The sequence below is a fragment of the Peromyscus californicus genome, unplaced genomic scaffold (genome assembly GCF_007827085.1).
Source record: "Peromyscus californicus insignis strain IS unplaced genomic scaffold, ASM782708v3 Scaffold_20__1_contigs__length_68692818, whole genome shotgun sequence".
NCBI classification, from domain to species: domain Eukaryota; kingdom Metazoa; phylum Chordata; class Mammalia; order Rodentia; family Cricetidae; genus Peromyscus; species Peromyscus californicus.
In genome coordinates this window covers 61,996,720-62,016,617 of record NW_026294503.1, presented here as the reverse complement: position 1 = coordinate 62,016,617, position 19,898 = coordinate 61,996,720, and the positions used below count along the sequence as shown (strand labels likewise).

Genomic DNA, 19,898 nt, shown 5'->3' with positions numbered 1-19,898 from the left:
CATTTGTTTAACTCTGTGAAGCTGTGTATCTGCACCTGTCTAAAACACCTGATGGTCTAATTAAGAGCTGAATGGCCAATAGTGAGGCAGAAGAAAGGATAGGCAGGGCTGGCAGGCAGAGAGAATAAATAGAAGGAGAAATTTGGGAGGAAAAGAAGGAAGAGAAGAGAACAAGGAGAGGAGGATTCTAGGGGCCAGCCACCCAGCCACCCAGCCACCCAGCCACCCAGCCACCCAGCCACCCAGCCACCCAGCCAGCCAGCCACCCAGCCACCCAGCCAGCTAGCCAGCCAGCCACCCAGCCTCCCAGCCACCCAGCCACCCAGCCACCCAGCCTCCCAGCCTCCCAGCCACCCAGCCACCCAGCCAGTCAGCCACCCAGCCACCCAGCCACCCAGCCACCCAGCCAGCCAGCCACCCAGCCAGCCAGCCACCCAGCCACCCAGCCATCCAGCCACCCAGCCAGCCAGCCACCCAGCCACCCAGCCACCCAGCCAGCCAGCCACCCAGCCAGCCAGCCACCCAGCCACCCAGCCAGCCAGCCAGCCAGCCACCCAGCCAGCCAGCCACCCAGCCACCCAGCCACCCAGCCAGCCAGCCACCCAGCCAGCCAGCCACCCAGCCACCCAGCCAGCCAGCCACCCAGCCTCCCAGCCACCCAGCCACCCAGCCACCCAGCCACCCAGCCACCCAGCCACCCAGCCACCCAGCCAGCCAGCCACCCAGCCAGCCAGCCACCCAGCCACCCAGCCAGCCAGCCACCCAGCCTCCCAGCCACCCAGCCACCCAGCCACCCAGCCACCCAGCCACCCAGCCACCCAGCCACCCAGCCTCCCAGCCAGCCACGGAGTAAGAATAAAATATACAGAAGTGAGAAAAGGAAAAAGTCCAGAGGCAAAAGGTAGAAGGGATAATTTAAAGTTAAGAAAAGCTGGCAAGAAACAAGCTAAGCTAAGGCCAGGCATTTATAGAATAAGCCTCCGTGTGTGATTTATTTGGGAGCTGGGTGGTGGGCCCCCAAAAGAGCAAAAACAAGCAGCAGCACAGAACTGTGAGTGTGTCCATCCGACAGGTGAAGAACAGGAGCCAGCATTTGACTGCTCCTCTTGACAGCCAGGATGGAAGGCAAAGTCTCTGGTGGCCTTACCCACTTCTCCACCACCTGTGTCCGCCAGTGTCCCGAGGGAAGCTCTCTAACTTCAAGACATATATAAAAGTATGCTTGACACTGAGTGAGGTTTTTATCTTATTAAAAAAATAAAAGAACACATTAAACAGGCATTCTTGTTCATACACCCCAGAGAAAAACTGTCAAGATTTCTTTATTTTATAATAAAAAGCTACTGGGGCTGGGGAAATGTCTCAGTAGATAAAGATCTTGCTGTGAAAGTGTGAGGACTAGGGTTCAGCTTTCCAGCACCCACATACATGTGCCCTGGCACCCACATACATGCTGGCTGGATGTGGCAGCCTGCCTATGATTCCTGAGCTTCAAATAGACACAGGGGATCCCCAGAACAAAGTGGTCACCTAGACTAGACACATTGGTAAACCCAACTGAGAGACTCCGCCTCAAAGAATAAGGTGAAGATTAATTGAAGAAAACTTCTGACGTCACTCTTGGGTCTACACACACACACATATGCTCAGACACATGTGAACATTTATTTACATATGTACATCACACACACAAAGCATAGCTAAGAAGAATTATACACACACATGAACAGGCACATACACATATGGACATCCATACACATATGTACACCATACATACAAAGCATAGGTAAGAAGAAATACACACACATGCATGCACATGCACACACACACACTGCACACACACACACACACACACACACACACACACACACACACACACACACACCTGGGCACCATGTCTGCCCACACACATGTAGTCATACACATACGTACAACACACACACACACACACACACACACACACATACACACACACACACACACACACACAGAGATGCTATCCTTTAAGAATAAGCCATGTGTGGTGCTGCACACCTATAATTCCAGCATTTGGGAGCCTGAGTGAAGAAGAGCATGAGTTTGAGGCTAGCCTGGGCTACCTAGTAAAACACTGCCTCAAAAATCAAACAAACAAACAGCTTTCACACATACTCATGGTAGATATGGTTCAAGATCTCCCTACTCTGATATTGTCAGTAAATGAATATTAGCATTTAGATGCTCAAACAATTTGACTCAAACAATCTGGTTACCTATTAATATCTTGTACTATCCCAGTAGCAAACGATTTAAAGGGGTGGGCAACCTCCTAAGTGAAGCATAGAACTTACAATTTAGGGACCAGAAAAATATTTACTATAAGCCAATCTATTCTTTTTTGTTTACACAAATCAAAAATAGCCTTTTGCTCTTTTAATAATAAAGACGTCCCTTTTTGTCAAACTGTGACCCACAAAGCATTGGTACCACTAGACTGACATTTGGAGACTAAAAAGACGGATGTGTTTTGACAGGCTTTGCACTCCCCGAAGGGACAGATGATAACTGGTGTGGACAGAGGCAGCCAACACCTCCTCTGCGGTCCTCGCACTGAGGGTGTGTCTGTGAATATTCACATCCTAAGATGCAGAGCTTGTGTGCTGGACACTTGGCACTGGCTAGAGGCAAGAGAGCAACTTAGTAATAAAGGTCATTTTCAAGGGAAACATGAGAAAATGACTGATATTATGAAACAAAATATATAGAAATGGATGGACAGAAGTCATAACAATTGGGGGTGCTCCCTGGTTGCTGAGAGCCTGTCTGGCACGCATGAGGCCCCAGACCTACCCCCAGAGACTGGGTACAGTGGCCAAACATATAACCCCAGCACTTGGAAGGTATGGGAGGATCAGAAGTTCAAGGTCATCCTTGGCTACATAATGAGTTTGAGGCCAGCCTGGGCTACATGACACCCTTTCTCAAAAACATAATAACTGTTTCTGGGATATTTTCTTCTTTGTGCATTCTTTGTATATTTTATTTTTATTATTCTTAGGAACATGGACTTTTAGTACACTGATCTAAAGGAACAAAGCTAACGGATGTGAAGTGAAAAGCTCTTCTGCTCTCAGAGGCCAAAAGCCAATCCACACAACTTCACAGGGTTGGAGCCTCGCACAGAGGCTCACACTGTTGCACACACGTGCTCTGTACATGTGCACCAGAGGACCTGCATAGAAAAGGACGGCCTGAGGTTCTAAGCGAGAACACTCTCAAGGATGGCCCAGCAGCCATCGGACGTCACATCCTGTAGAAAACGCACGGCTGGCCATCAGGTAAACGAGGCTTCGCCTCTCTGATGGGACAAGGGGAGCCAATCTAGGCCACATTTTTAAAGGCAAAGAAACCAATTTTCTTCTAATTTAAAATGTTTCTAGAAGGAGAGGAAGGAAGACTGGGGACATAGCTTTTTGTCCCCATGAGCATGGCTGTAGCTTTCTGGTTTCATGCTTCCTGCTAAGCCAGGCTTGATGATAGTCAAAGAGGTGGGAAGATGGCCTAGGAAGTTAAACTGTGTGCATGTCAGCGGGGCTTCTTCAAAACTGTCAGTGAGAAAGTATCGTGTCCCCACAAGCAAGCCTGTAACTTTATGTCCCAATGAGCACCCTATGCTTGTCTTTGAAAACATCAAAAGTGGAAGGCTGGGAGAGTCTGGAAACACCGTGGGAGGGGCAGGAAGGCTGGAAAGCACCCACCTGGAGGAACCCAGCAAGGACGACTGTGACCACTGGTGTGTTCTTATGCCTGAAACGTCCTTTCAAACACTATTGCAATGGTTGGAAATCAGGGCAAAGAAGCTGAGAAGCAGGCAACTCTTGACTTAAGCACGGCCGAAGGACCATTTATTTACTTATCCATTCTAAAGCATTTGTTCAGAACCTATGTGTCATCCTTTGATGAAAACCTTCCAATGCATTTCGATAACACTGTGTTCAATCAGACCACAGTGAAGTCGACTGGAGCTTCCTTATGCCGCTGCACTTTCTCACTGACAGCTTTGAAGAAGCCCCGCTGACATGCACACAGTTTAACTTCCTAGGCCATCTTCCCACCTCTACGCCCATCATCGAGTCTAGGTTAGCAGGAAGCACGAAAGCAGAACTTCCCGAGAACGTGCTGTGTCGAGGAGTCAGACAGCGTGATGAGAGCCAGATGCTGGCACCGGCTCACTCTGTGAGGCTTTCCCTAAGGTCTGTGTGTCGGTGGCAGTGTGGGTGGCAGCGATCTCTATTCCCTCCGCAGCTGGAGGGTGTGGTGTCGGCAGCCTTCAGCTCCTGGGGTGGGAGCACGTGCTTATTCTAAAGAAAGTGCTACATCCAGGCATGTGACAGCAAGAATGGCAGGGAGGTGGCCTTGAATAAGCCCGGGCAAAGGACTTCTGAGCTAGAACTGAAGTGTGCTACAAGTTGATGGGGCAGCCACAGGCCTGTTCCCAGGGCAGTGTTCTTTGGTTACTTCCCAGGATGCCAAAGTGACAGACCAGAGGGGAAAGCCACCTCTTACTAAGCTGACATGCCTCTTCTCGGCTGACAAGTGAAATAGACTTGGAGGCAGGGGGCCTGGAATTAAATCTAAACTCCCGCATTTACAATCTTTCTGGGCCCCAACTTTCTTATCAAATGGGAAACGTCAGCACCCAGCTCTTTCATCAGGCTGGACACTAGAAGGTGAGTTTCAGCTGTGGTGTGCACAATGTGGACACAGGGTCTGGATTCTGACAGCTGCCCTCTGTGCACACACAGTGTGCCTCTGGGCTCTCCATCTCTCCCTAGCCCCAGGAAATCTTTAACACATCTCCAAAGACTCAAACTCCGGGGTTTATTTTTTCTTTCCCAATGGGAATCTCAGAAGGGAAAAAGAATTACAAAAACATACAAACGGCCTTCCCAGTGTACACCTCTGTATATATTATGTGATTCTCAAAAACACGGCCTTTAAAAATACAAACTGAGAATAATATTTCTCTATACACATAAACTCTGAGTATATACTTAAAGGCAGCTCAAATCCAGTGAAAGTGGGCTGTCTGGAACCTTCCCATCTGTCTTTCTTTGGGGAAGTGGGTGTGGGGTAGAACAAGGGAAGAGATATGAAGCAGCAGAGACCAGCCGTATGGAATAGAGTCGTGAAAAGTATGAATGTCGGACAAAGAGACCTAGAAAAGCCCCCTTCTCATTTCCACTCAAGGATGAAAAATACTGAATGATGCCTCTGAGTGTTGAACTAGACCCTGTCTGTGAGCTGCTAACACAGTGCCCATGCCTAGTGTGAACTAGACCCTGTCTGTGAGCTGCTAACACAGTGCCCAATGCCTAGTATGAACTAGACCCTGTCTGTGAGCTGCTAACACAGTGCCCATACTTAGTGTGTGTGTGTGTGTGTGTGTGTGTGTGTGTGTGTGTGTGTGTGTGTGCAAGAAAAGCTGGACACTTTGATTCATCTGTGATTTCTAAATCCAGAGTTCTGTCCACCCCGCGACTTCCCACAGCTGTCTCTCAACTACGAATTTATATGCTGGAGTGTGAAACTCCCTCCTGCTCCTTCACAAGGACTCCCTGGGTGCCTTGGCACATCCATGAGTCCTAACCCAGTACCCTCCACTCATTTATGGGGTGAATGAGACATTCCAAGTAACTGGGAGGATAGTGTACATTCTAAAAAAAAAAAAAAAAAACAAACTCCAGTCCCCGGTTTTAGATAACAGACTGAGAGTGAAGGCATACCAATGAACGATCACATCTGCTTCTGCAGGCAGCAGCGCAGCTGCCTCTGGGAGAGGCCACCAGCCTCTCCCACACAAAGCTCTTCCTGTGCACGACAGGTTGAGAGTATCTTTGCTGTTGAAGGACACCCTGGTCTCTAGCTGAAGGGAGAAGAACCTAAAGAATACAGAACTTCCCGGAGCCCCGCAGAGAAGGGAGGAAGAAGCCTTCCAGAGGACGCAACACTAATGCAAGTATTACAATGACAACGGATATTAGGAGCCTGCCCTTACTCCAGCAACATGCGCAGCTCGGGGTCTTGCATCTTACATCATCAGGGGGCACTGGCGGCTATGTACCCGCCTTAAAAAGCCGGACGCGGACCCCCACCCTCTCTCTCTCTCTGTTCCCTGCTCTGCTCTGCTCCTGCCATCTTTCCTTTTCTCCAGGCCTGGCTCTCCTCCCTCCCGTCCCCTCCTCCTTTCTAATACAGCTCTCTGTAACTCTGGTAGTCGCGGCCGTGGCCCGTGACTTTTCCACCGGTAACCAGCACCACCACCGGCGCCGTTTATCATAACCATCAACTAACATGACCTCCACACCTCTCTATGACAGGATCATAATATTAGAAAGCTGTGCTGCTGCTGGACACAAACCTAGACAATTTGGGGAGAAGGAATCTTGCTTGAGAAAATGCCTCCGTAAGACTGGCCTGCAGCCATGCCTGTAGAGCATTTTCTTGACCACTGTTTGATATCTGAGGGTGCAGACAACTGTGAGAGGTGCCAGCCCAGGGCACTGGGGGTTTATGAGAAACACACTGGACAAGCCACGGGGAGCAAGCCAGCAGGCAGTGTTCTTCCATGGTCTCTGCTTTCGTTCCTGCCTCCAGGTTCCTGCCCTGAGTTCCTGCCTTGGCTCCCCTCAATGGACTGCGATCCAGGATGCATCAGCCAAATAAACTGTTCCCTCCTCAAGTTGCTTTTGGTCCTGGTGTTTTATCACAGTAATAGAAACCAAACTAAGAGAAAGGCACTCTGGTGAAACACCGTACCTTGGAGGCTTCCTGTGAAAAACACCCCGATTTCAGTATATTAAGGTCCAGTACACAGACAGAAATCACAAGCAAGTCTTCAGCTGAAATTATTGTCTCATGAACAGAGACAGCCAGGGTAGTGAGTGGGATGTGGAGATATGCATTTTCCTCCAAGACAAAGCTTTATTGAAATATACAGAAATTTGCCTAAAGACTCCTCGGGAAATGGCACTTACTTAAAATGAGAAAACCCCACGGAACAGCTTTTAAACAACCGAGAGGGCTCCGAAAGGCATTAGGAAAGGAAGCCACCCTCAGGTGGCCAGGGAGGGATGCCCCGAAGCTGGTGTGTCAGAGGCACCACTTCAATCACAGACAGGGAGCAGATCAAGTGATGCCAGGTTTGGTGGTGTCCTGGTGCACTTCCGGCTATGTGATGAGTGTTAAATAAAACAGAGCAACATGTGACACGAGGAGTCTGAGCCTCCGTTCTTACCACTGGTACCCACATACCAGATGGCAGCACACACCCATAACCAAGCACTGAGCCCCTGGGGGCTGGGGGCTGGCGAAAGCTGAGTCAAGCTGGCTCCTTCTCTGCTGGCCTCTGTGGAGGAGGAGCTGATCCACCTCCACAAACAGTTTTTTGGGCCCTGTGGATGCCTGCGCTCCCCCTGCCCCTTTCTTTCCTTTTCATTTCTTTCTCTTTCTGGAGAGGGTCTCACTATGTAGACCAGGCTAGTCATAAATTTACAATTCTATGCCTCAGCCTCCTGACTCAGCCTGGGATGACAGTACAGGTGCCCTTGAGGGTCCACGGTGCCCATGGTTGGGTTCAGAGCATCTGCGAATGACGTTTCCTTACCACTATATGCAAGATGACATCCAGCCAGAACTAAGAAGCTGTGCAAACCCACGGAGACCTGGCAGGATGACCAGGCACAGCAGGCCACCTAGGAGACTTGGGAGTATTAGCTCTTTAGAATCTCTCCTTTGAGGCTTGCTCGCACCAGTTGTGGATAGACAAGCATCAAAGGATTACATCTCCCTGAAGAGGCCAATTCAGAGGCCGAAAGTAGAATGGAGTTGTCAGGAGTTGGGGGGAGGGGAACAGGAAGTTTCTATTTGGTGTGGGTAGAGTCTCAGTTTGGCAAGAAGAAATGAGTCCTGTGGATGGATGGCGGCAATGGTAACAGGACCATGGGAAAGCAGCTAAGATTCCTACATTTAAGATTAAGATGCGTGCTGGGGTCTGAGGTAGAAGGGCCGGGGGAGTTCAAGGCCATCCCGGACTCTATGAGACCCTGTCTCAAACACACAGTATATATTTTGCCTTTGTTATTCGATGACAATTTTAAAATACACAAATAAAAAGGAAAAAAAAAAAAAGGAAACTTCAACAAGCACTTATTTTCTCTGAGATGCGAGAAGCCCCAGTCACACCTTTGCTGCCCCAGAGACTGCCTTCCACAACTGTCTCTCATGAGGATGCAGGTTCTCCTGTGATACCATCTTTGCATCTTTGTGTCTGTGTCAAGGCCTTTGAAACAGGAGGCTCACGGCAGGGCCTGGACCTCTATGATTAACACAACTGAAATGTAAAGTGGACTTTTCAGTTCTACTGAAAATCAGTTAAAAAAAAAAAATCAGCCTTCTAAAGCAACCCAAGTCAGTGGGAGGAGGAATGTATTTCTCTTTGAAATTTGAAGTTATATAAACCAAACTTCAAAGAATCCCAGCACATTCCCTCATGCTGTATGTGGCTTTTGAACTGAAGAGCTCAAATCTTTGGTGCTGTGACCTCATATCTTCCGGTACCTATGGCCTGGGAAATCAAACTTCACGAGGGACCAATCTCTGTTATTGACTCCACAGAGAAGGGCCTGGTGGGAAGCAGGGATGCCAGCTGTAAGAACAGACTGATTGGCTCTCTACCACAAAACCCATGCTCTCATGATCAAAGCAGCTTCACTGGGGAACCTCAGGGATGGGATCCCCGAACAGAGACCCAGAAGGGTCTTCATCAGCTCACACTGAAACTCAAGATGAGGCTGTGTTCCTCGCATTTGCAATCTTCATCCTGCACATAAGGAAATATGAAGCATCTTCGTCCTTTGGGAGTTTTGCCTACCCAGTAATAAGTCCCTTCTTCAGCAGAAATACTATAGTTTATTAATAAACTTAGGACACACCTTATGCTGGATACATTGTGCTTGCCAACCAGAAACTCTTAATGAACATCTCCTGGGGAAATACGTTTGTTTTTCATTTTTTTTAAAGATGTATTTATTTTATGCGTATGAGTGTTTTGCCTGCATGTGTGGATATAAAGAGGGTATTGGACCACCTGGAACTGGAGCTATATGGATAGCTCTGAGCTGTCACGAGGGTGATGGGAATCAAACCCAGGTACTCTGAAAGAACAACTGCCCTTAACAGGAGCCATCTCTACAGATCCTAGCTTGCTTAACGTTTGTTTATTTATGTTGAGGGTAGAGGAGTGTATGTTTCTTGGCATATGTGTGAAGGTAACTTGTAACTTGCACCATGTGGGCCCAGGAATCAAACTCAGGGAACCGAACTTGGGTTATTGGGCTTGACAGCAACATTTTTACTCACAGAGCCATCTCAACCAGCCAAGAAATATATTTTCAATCAACTGATTGCACAGTTGCTAAGTGAGTAAACAGTTATCCATCAAAGTGGGTCTTATTATAACCCTATCGTACTTGCTTCTTCATTGACAACAAACTCTGCAAAGCTCACTTTACACCCTAAATATATTTTAATTTTAGCCCTCAAGTGGAGCTGGGAGAAGCGGCTGCTGGCTGACTTTGGGACTGGTGATTCACGTGACCAGCTGTCCATGATTAATTCACTCTGCTCTGATCATCCACTTTTTTGTTTCAACAAAACGCTCCTAATAATGCTTCATCTAGAGACCATCACAAGAGTGGAAAAAGTAGAAGGTCTATAAACGATTTCAGCCTCTACCAAGCATTGCCAGGCCAAGCATTGAGCCCGGTTATAAATTCCATTACACCATGTGGGAAAACATCAACTCTGCTTTATAGGTTAAAGATCACTGAAGAATGTTGGTATACTGCCCCAATTTAACATAGTTTAGAATCTTAGCAAGGACTCCTAGAAGGAATTACAAAGACCATCAAACTCTGCAAGGCCCATTTCTGCTGCACATAAAGACTGTTGGAAGTCTTTTTTTTTTTTTTTTTTTTTTAAGTATCAATGCATAGATCCTACTCAGAGACTTTAACTTTGAAGATTTGGGTTTTCTTCTTGTCTAAAGAAAACTTAAAATCATTTTTAAAAAGTTTTTCAAGTATGTCCAATGTGTCGCTGGGACTGAACGTCGCTGAGAAGACCCAGTCCCTTCTCTGTACCCATTCACAAAGAACGGAAGACAGAAAACTGTCCGGCAGTGGCAGGAAGGTCTGTGTAAGCACGCAGCAGCAGAGATTCTAAAATCCTAAACTGAACATTTTCCACGTCTTGAAAGTTCCTTCTTCCAAAGCCTATCACCCATGCTGTTCTTTAGGAAGAGCAAAAATATGTTAAGTACTCTCAAGTGGGTGATTTCGCTCAAGTCTGAGTAATCTCAAGCTGAGGTGGACGGCGAACTACCAAGTTTACTTTCCTTTTCAGTTCTAGATTTGGATCACGGTGAGTCCAAACGATGGAGGAATTCCATCTAATGGAAGGACTCTTCCAAAAGAAGACAGAAAAACATCTGTATGCTCTGAAACATCGCGCAGTTCTCAAACTAAACAGACATCAGGAAGGTTAAAGGAAACGAAACGAAATGGTAGAAGGACTAACCACAATGTACGCCGGGCCTCGAACCAAATCCTAAAATAATTCCGTGCTGTTAAGTAACAGAAGCCTAAGAGAACATGCAAATGGTTGATAAACTCATGAAAAGAGGCTTAATCTCATCAGAGATCGGGGAAATGGGAAGTAAACTTCAATTTCCTTTATTGGATCAATAGGAAGCAAAATAACGATCATGAACGTGTGGAAGACGGCGATCTGGGGAGTATTTGGGAACTGTGTTGTTTTACGATCTGAGTATCGGGAATGTGTAGGTACAAAGGATTCTGGGAGAGGAAGTTGATTAAAAAAACACTCCTCTCCTTCACTGTCCCTACAATGGACTTTCCCTCGAGACTGCCGAGTCAGCAGAGGTAGGGCCTTGTTCAGTGCATGCCAACTGCGCATGCGCACCAGCTGGCACTGGGCAGTCCGGAAGCTGCTCTCCGTGCTATTTGTCCTTGCCCTTCCCCCACTCCAACAGAAGCCCCCGGTTCTCAAACTGGACAACAGAAAGCTTCGACCCCGCCCACCACCACACAGACTGACTGGGTCTTCACCCCTGGTACCAAGGTCCTGGCTGCTTGGTGGCCAGACATTGTTATATTCTGAGTGCCCACTGTCTAAACAGCTTTTCGCTTTCTCCTAATGATTTTGTCCTCAAACAACCCTAGAAGATAATTATTGTTTTTGTTTTAATTTTACATAAACGAGCAACTGCGATCTGGGGAGGTTAAATGGCTTTCCTGAGGACACTCAACCTGTAAGTGGCAGAAAAGGGTCCTGGTTTTTCTGGTTTGGGAGTATCATCTGTATTTAAAGGTCTTCGGAGTGAAAACACCATTTTCCAGCAGTTTCCTCTCCCAGAAGGCTGACTCTAAAGAGATGTCTGAGGAATGGTAAAGAGCTGGAGGCTAGACCAGGTCAGGGGAGGCCAGCATCTGGGCTCAATCTCAAGGCCTTGCCCCTTTCCTTTCTAGGCATTGCATCCTGCCCTGCCAGGGTCACTGTCTGCCTGTCTGCATGTTGGACCCTGAGCCACCCGTGGTGTACATCAGCGGAGGAAGAAGGCCCCGCTCGCACTGATACTTTCTGTCTTAGACGAGACATCATGACCATGGCAATTCCTATAAAGGAAAGACATTGAATGGGGTGGTTTACAGTGCAGAGGTTCAGTCTATTATCACCATGGTGGAACATGGTGGCATGCAGGCAGACATGGTGTTGGAGAGGTAGCTGAGAGTTCTACATCTTGATCTCACAGGCAACAGGAAGTGGTCTGAGACACTGGGCATGGCTTGAGTATATATGAGACCTCAAAGCCTGCCTCCACAGTGACACACTTCCTCCCACAAGGCCATATCTACTCCAACAAAGCCATACCTCCTAATAGAGCCACTCCCGATGAGCTTATGGGGACAATTATAAACTATCTACTAGGATCCTGAAGATCTTGGGCTTGTGTCCAAGTCCTCTGTAATAGTGAATACTGAATGTCAACTTGACAGGATCTAGAATCACATAAGAGATGAGCCTCCAGTTACTGAGCAAGCCTCAATGAAACATTTCACAATTAAGATGGGAATACATACTGTATCAAGCTGGTAATAGAAAGGTGGATGAATTGATTAATTTGAAAAAGTGAGAAATGAAAAAAATAAAAAATAAAAGAAAAATTTGAACTGTTTAAAAAGGAGCCGAGAGAGAGAGAGAGAGAGAGAGAGAGAGAGAGAGAGAGAGAGAGAGAGATGGGCCTCTGGCCATGTCAATGGAAGAGTTGATTGATTAGGTTAATTAAGGCAGGAAGACACATCCTAAATATGGGCAGCACCATTCATAGGCTGGGGTCCTAGACTGAATCAAAAGGGGAAAGCCAGCTGAGCCCCTCCACCCCAACCGCCACCACTCCCACTTCCTGAGTGTGGAGGCCATGTGACCAGCGGCCTCATGCTCCTCTCGTGACTTTCCCAACAGCTGTGGACCAAAGTTAACTCCTTTAAGTTGCTTTTTGTTGGGTGTTTTTGTCTTCCCTCACACTCTGAATTTGGCTCAGCGTCTTTTGATTCTTCTGAGAAATTGAGAAAATCATGAATAAGTTCACCTCAGTTTGCCCTCTTAAATTTGGGCCCTCCGGGCTGCCTTCTATCAGAGGAGGAAGCGGGGAGAAGAGCCTTCCCTTACTTCTGGCAGAGTGTATCGTAACCCTGTCCCAGAGTCCAGCCCAGAAAAGCAACACAGTAGTCCACAGAGATGGGTAAGACTGACCCCCCGACATATCCCAGCCTCTTGATCCAACTGTTGACAGATGATATAAGACCTGGGCATTCACCAATCAGAATTTCAGAGCTTTTCATTCACATGAATTGATAATGAAGGCTATGAAGGCGGCCACTTCCTGTCCCTAACTTCAAACAAGGAATCAGGGCACCAGGTATAACTAAGAACTGCTCCAAGGAAATCAACCAGGAAAACAAAAGCCTCAGTGGACTCGGTTTAAGAATTTTCCAAGCAGCCCCGCCACAGGTAAGTACTCTATCATGAGAAACATTTATATTCATGTGCTTGATTTCTGTGTCAATGTGGAGTTGTTATTAGCAAATAACAGTAATTAATGACTCAAAGTCACTTAAGTGGGTATAAGAATTGAAAGTCTCCTATACCCCATCCATGGAAAAAGCCACGGAGGTCCAGGGGATGCCTGAGGATGGAGCTCCTCCTTTGGGACTCTCTTTACTGGTCTCTCATTCCTGCTTCTCTGCTTCCTATTGCTTTGTTCTGTCTGAGTTCAGGAGTACCACCAGTGAGGAGTTGGGGGAAAAGGATTATTCTAACAACAGCAGGCTGGATTTCAAACTCCTCTATCCCATAGTCAACAGCCTCTCAGCAGACCTGGCAGGAAAATTCTGGAGAAGGATTCGAACCAGCCCCTTTTGGACCATGGGACCTTCTCGGATAACGGAAGTGGGCTTTGTTACCATGGAAACCAGGGAGCACTGGAGCTAGGGAGGGAGCTCGCTGTTGGAGGGCTAGCCTGGCATGCACACAGCTATGATTTCTCTCCTCAGCATTGCATGAAACAGGCGGATGGCTCTGCCTGTAATTCTCGCACTCGAGGTGGAGGCAGGAGGATTGGAAGTTCAAGGCCATACTCAACTGTATACATGAGACCCCTTCTCAAAAGAAGGTGGGTGAGGAAAGGGAGCAGAATATGAGCAGAACATGAAAAACATATATCATAACTTTACTTCCTGTGACTTGTTCAGCATCTAGCACAATGTTAGCACAAGTAACTTTAAAAAAAAGAACCACCTTTAGTCTTGATGTGAAATTCAATAAAAGTCAGCCCTGGAATATTGTGAAGTTAGAATCATAAATTAGGAAACACCGTGAGAAAGAAAAATGAAATTAGAAAATTAGAAGCTCCAACCGGCCCCATTGCTAACAGCCGTCCAGGGAATACCCAGCAGAGACATGGTGATTTCAATGGCCAAAAGTATTAAACACTGAAGATGCCATAAAATGAAATGGGTCTGACTCCTTCTAAGATGCTAAAAGTTTACAGAAAGAGTTGATATGAATAATACATGAAGGGCTGAGCTTGGGGAACTTACTAGCCAACGGTGGATTTGCTTGATCCAATTTCAAAATGGAAACACCATCAAGACGAACATCCAGACAGATCTCTTAAGTGGTCTGTGCTTAATGAAACAAGGGTCCAATGAAAATCACCCGGCTTGAGGACTTTATTGGCTTCAGCTATGACTTTACAGCCTGTCAGAGCCCCTCAGTGGCACATGCCCTTGCTCTACTCACAGTTTACAGGGCATCTGTCAGTGTCTCCAAATTAAGCCCCATTGTGTCTCCTAATGACTTCCTGTGTCCTCACCAGGCCAGGCTGCTGAAGTGTGTGTGTGTGTGGGGGGGAGAGGGCCCCCAGGGCGGGGTGGCGGGGTGGTGGTGGTGGTGGTGGTGGTGGTGGTGGTGGTGGTGGGGGAGAATCTGCAAGAGAAGGGCGGGTCTGAGGACATCCCTTCCCAGTATGCGGGAGAAGTAATGTGTCTGGGGAAGAGATGCCATAGAGAAGGCTGCAGCCTGGGGACACAAAGCAGGGCCTAGCATGGGTTTGCCTGAAGTGGAGATAAGCAATTGCTCGTGGGTGAGAGGCAGGGACTGAGAGAGGACAAGTGTGGAGAGAAGGGAAGGACCCCGTCTTGACAGGATGGATTCTTTTCTCTCACAGCTTTACGTGGACAGAGATGCAGAACTGTAAGGAAGGGTACGTTCCGTAGCCTTCTGCTGCTGCGCAAATGCCCGAGAGAAACTGTTTCAAAGGAGAAAATATTTATTTGGGTTCATGGCCTCAGTCTGGGGCAGGAAGTCACAGGAGAAGGGTGTGCTAAGTCAGAGCTACTCACCTAAGGGTGGCCAGGGAGGGGGATGGGGGGGAAGAGACAGACAGAGCGACAGAGACAGACAGAGGGACAGGCAAGGCAGCAAGCAGAATATAACCCCAGTGACCTATTTCCTACAGCGAGGCCCCACCACGTAAGCTTCCGGAACCTGCCCAAATAGCATCCCTAGCCAAGGAGCCAGGCCTTCAATACACGAAACTATGGTAACAGGGAGAACAGAATTGAGACTCAGGGGTGCCATGGCGGGGGGCGGGGGGACTCCCTCAAAGATGGAGAAGGGATTCCTTGGGGGGCAGTGGGTACTGACTCTCTGGATGTAGGCTGACTGTCTCCACATGATGGACCAGAGAACATTTGCTGATTCCTCTGCATGGGATTCACCCAACCTTAACACCACTAAGAGGGGGCTGGGGCTCTCTGAAGTCTGTCCTTCGCCACAGGAACCTCTTTTCCTTCCCGCTGGGCAACTCACACCTCTGAGTGAAGATGTCATCAATACAAGGCCTACTTCACAGCTAATTGACTCGACAGAGACATGCAACACTTGCAATAAAGAACAATGCAATGCATGCATGCAGTTAAACAGTTGTTGACACCACCACGGCTCCTATTTTAGCCAGTGGACTCTGGTGAGTCCCGGCCCTTACCTTCCAGCAGTCAATCAAACACGTGTGGTTCTGGGGAGAGGCTTTATTCTTCTGTCCTGTTCATTCCCCTGGAACATGAAGCAGTGAGATAGAAGTTGTCCAGGGTTAGTTTTCTAACAGTGATACACACTCTTCAATGAAAAAAAAAAAAAATCACACAACTTTCCAACTCCACCATCCAATGCTTTTCAAAGACTAGGAGGTCTTTCCATCCGAGGATGAAATGAGGCTGCTCTGACTGTGCCCTGTCACCCAGCACCCGTCCACGCGCCGGCACGTCGGCCCCTCTCTCTGTCACTCCCACGTCTTCCCCTCTGACACTCCCTGCAGGAGCAGTTTAGAGACACTGCTTCCCTGGCCCTCTTGGAAAGGAGCAGCGTATTTTCCCTACGAAAGTCTGACTAAGGCTGACCATTGTGAGTAAAATAATGAGTGATACAGCAAATTTTAAGATTCATTTCTGAGCGGTAATTGCCAGCCTTTTACATATAATCAATGATCTATTCGAATACCTTTTATTTTCCTTTTCACTCCGAGGTGGCATTACCACAGGCCTTGCTCCCATCCTCTTCTTCCTGTCAAATTATCTAACCACTCCTGTAACCATAGCAGTGGACACTTATTTTACCCCAGGGTACTCTTGAGGAGTGAGGGATAAGAGATTTAGATAGAAGGATAGAGGGGAGAGAAACAGAAACACAGGCTAGCATCGGGAGGGCCTGGGTCCTAATCCACCGGCCTCTTCTGTCTCTTCTAAAGGGATATTTATAAAAATGCCAAGGGGTGCAGCAAAAGACCTCCCCACAGCACAACCAAGTGCAGACCCTTCTCATCACCTCGTAACCACACACACACAATCCTCTAATGCAGCCCTGCTGGGTGAAGCAAGCTCAGATCTCACTAGGAAACCTCAGTGGGCCTCCACATTGACATCAGGATGAATCCCAAGATTCTTCATCAAGGTCCAACCCCTAGACCTTTTCCGCCTCGCCAATCTGAGCCCTCCTCGCCATCATCACTCCCCTCTGGAGCTAGTTTCTCTGCCAGGTGCCAGACTCCGGCGACATCGCTTCCTTCCTTAAAGCACCCTCTACTGTCTTGGTCAGTCAAATCTTGACTCGTTTAGACTCAGCCCAGACTTGCCCTTCCTTTAGGAGACTTTCTGTGTCTTGACTAAAGAAATGAAGGGAACCAATAAGATACCCTGATGATTCCTAATAGGAGCAGGGCTTCCTCAGCAGGGCTGAGTACACTCTTTGTTGGGATAAGCGTAAGGTCCCTCAAAGAAACAGTGAGCTGAGACAGGAGGCAGAGGCAGGGCCTGACCCAACTGGTCCCCACAGAGCAGCACGGGGGTGGTCTATGCCAATTGGGCTTCCTTTAACTATGACCCGTAAATGAAGGACTGCCGTGAAGGACGGTGTCTGGCAGGGTGGCAGGAATTCAGATTGTACCCTGGGGGCTGTTGGGGGGGCTTTGCCTCCCCTCCACAGCTGTGGCCTTGTGGGTCACATCTATCACTTTTCTATTTCCTGTAGCTTCAGCCTTCCAAAAGATCCTTTGATCATAATTGAAAGGTTTGGTTGAAGGTGGATTTCCTCACACCCTAGAGATGTGGGTTTTTATCCAGGGCCTGATACAATTTACCCTTAATCTTCAGCCCAGTGAATCAAAAGAAACATGAACACTCTGCAAGTGGATGCTTGGCTGAGGCCGGCCGCTGACATCACTCAGCTCGTCGCCTGGGTCACCACGATGCTCTTCTGTGGCCAGCTAGCATGTGCCGACCGAGGACTGTGTTGGGCGCTCGTCATTCATTCTGCACTTAATGCCTGAGAGGCCTCTGTATACAACTGCCATGACCAAACCCCTCGCTGAGAGAACCTGTATGTCAAAGGTTCACTGTTGTTACGGTTTGAATACAGAATGCCCCCCACCCAAGGCTCCTATTTTCAGTACTTGGTACCCAGATTTTGGTACTATTTGAGCCTTTAGGACAGTCATCCTCAACCTTCCTGATGCCATGGCCCTTTAATACAGTTCCTCATGGTGGTGACCCCCCAACCATAAAAATTATTTCATTGCTACTTCATAACTGTCACTTTGCTACTGTTATGAATCATAATGTCAATGTCTGATATGCAGGAGATCTGACATGCAGCCCCTGTGAAAAGGTCGGTTGACCCCCAAGGGGATCACGACACATATGTTGAGAACCACTGCTTTAGGAGATGGGGCCTAGATGGCTAGAGTCGGTCCTTCAGGACAGGCCTGTGAAGGCTATATTCACCTCCGGTCCTGGTCTAGCTCTCTCTGCCTCCTCATCTATCATGATGTGAACGTCCCCCATCACTCCTGCCACCGACCCTTCTCTGCCAAGACAGACTGAGGTCTCTCTGAAACTAGGAATGCAAGCCAGCCTTCCATCCTGAGTTGTTTTTAATGGGTGCTCTGATCCCAGCAGTCTATGAGGGCCAGAGCCCAGCCCCGGAAGGAGTATTTTCATCTGGTTTCAGTGTAGGGGGAAGTACGTTAGGGGAAGCTATTCCACCATAAGGCTAAACTGAAACTCACGTGTTTGCTGGCGACAGAACCTTCAACACTGTCCTGACTTCTCCTCCTACGGTGTCCTCTGGGATCTGAGGGCCTCTCATTACCTGAAATATGAAAATGGCACACATATTTAATTATTCATTTTCTATCACCCTTAATGAGGGGATTAACTTCAGAGTGAAACAAAAGGAAACAGTCTGACCTTCAGGCTCCCAGGAAGTGATAATTAACTAAAACCTCAAGTCCCTCTAAATGGAGAAATGAAAGGGTTTTACTGATCGCGATACCCACGACTCGTCAGGGTCACTAATTGAAGCCACATAATGGAGACAATAAACATGTGCTAAAAATACGCTTTCCTCACGATGCACACCGGTGCTCGGGCCTGGACGGTTTTGTGTGGAGGGGATATAATGTAGCTTGCATGCTGGACAGGTAAGGGTGGCTGCATGGCAGGGGTGTGGGGGTCAGTTTGCTCAGGAGTAGAACACCAGCAAGGTAGCACTAACTTGGAGATGTGTTCATCACAGCATCGACACTAACAGATTGGTCAACCAGTTTGACCAAACATGACTGTGGGAATGAGTCATGGCCACACTCTGCTGCACGGCATGTAAACACAGCCTTCCAATACAGACCTCCACTGTCACAACGGTCATAAATAGCTTCGAATTACTACTGTTACCCAACTTGTGACTTCATCACGGCTTCTGGCCAAGCAGATGGAGCCATGTTCCAGGCATTGCAGCAGGACCCATCTTCCCCAGAGCATTTACTGAGCACATCCTGGGAGGCACTCTACAGGTGACAGAGTGACACCTCCTCACCCTGTTCTCTCCCAGGACAGCACAGCTTTCCAAGGACCATCAAGCTTTGGAAGTCTCCGCACAACAACACTGCATGCATAGCAACATACAAATATACATCTACTCAAACGATGGCAAAATGAGTCACTAATTAATAACTCAAAGAATCATGGGGATCCAGTCAGTCCCACACTTCTGCCAAAAGCTCAGAATGTTTGCTCAGTGTTTTGATTTTTTTTTTTTAAAACTCCATTTCTGGTTTGCTTCAGACATTTCCTATTTAGATCCTTTACTGAGCATATGAAACTTTATCTGTGACCTTACTAGGGCATACCAGAGCACACAGGATTGGCAGGCCTTGAAAGCTTTGGGTTTTTAAAGTCATGCTTGCCAAACAAACATTTCCCATTTCTCTCTACCATAGCAACCGTGTCTTTACCATATATGCAGAAATTGCTAGGGGGAAAGCCAAGGAACTCTCTACGTTATTTTAGGTTGGTAACAATATTCTATTATTAACTATTTCTTGAATGTTTAATACTTCCAAACCCAGTATTTCTTTTCTTTTTTTTTTTTTTTTTTTTTTTTTTTGGTTATCATTTTGTTTTGACACAGAGTTTCTCTGTGTAGCCCTGGGTATCCTGGAACTCGCTCTGTAGACCAGGCTGGCCTTGAATTTAGAGATTCGCCTGCCTCTGCCTCCCAAGCGCTGGGATTAAAGGCAGGCACCACCACCACCAGGCCAGACCCAGTATTTCTATATGTAATTGCTAACCATCACATCAATTCCACACAGCATGTATTACTCTGATTTCACAAACTGAGCCTTGGCTGTTAAGGAATTGGCCTACAATTCCTTAACTCTACAATCC

General features: G+C 47.6%; 1 protein-coding gene across 11 annotated transcripts in view; it reads right to left on the bottom strand.

The window, feature by feature from the left end:
* The window catches only part of Pced1b (PC-esterase domain containing 1B), a 136,624-nt gene that overhangs the window by 86,560 nt on the left and 30,166 nt on the right, over positions 1-19,898 (bottom strand). For all 11 annotated transcript variants that reach the window (XM_052748781.1, XM_052748786.1, XM_052748787.1 and 8 more), the window contains 2 exons: positions 18,242-18,324; positions 15,668-15,735 (listed from right to left, as the gene is read on the bottom strand). The gene's annotated coding sequence lies outside the window, so the exon portion shown is untranslated. The remainder of the gene's footprint in view (positions 1-15,667; positions 15,736-18,241; positions 18,325-19,898) is intronic.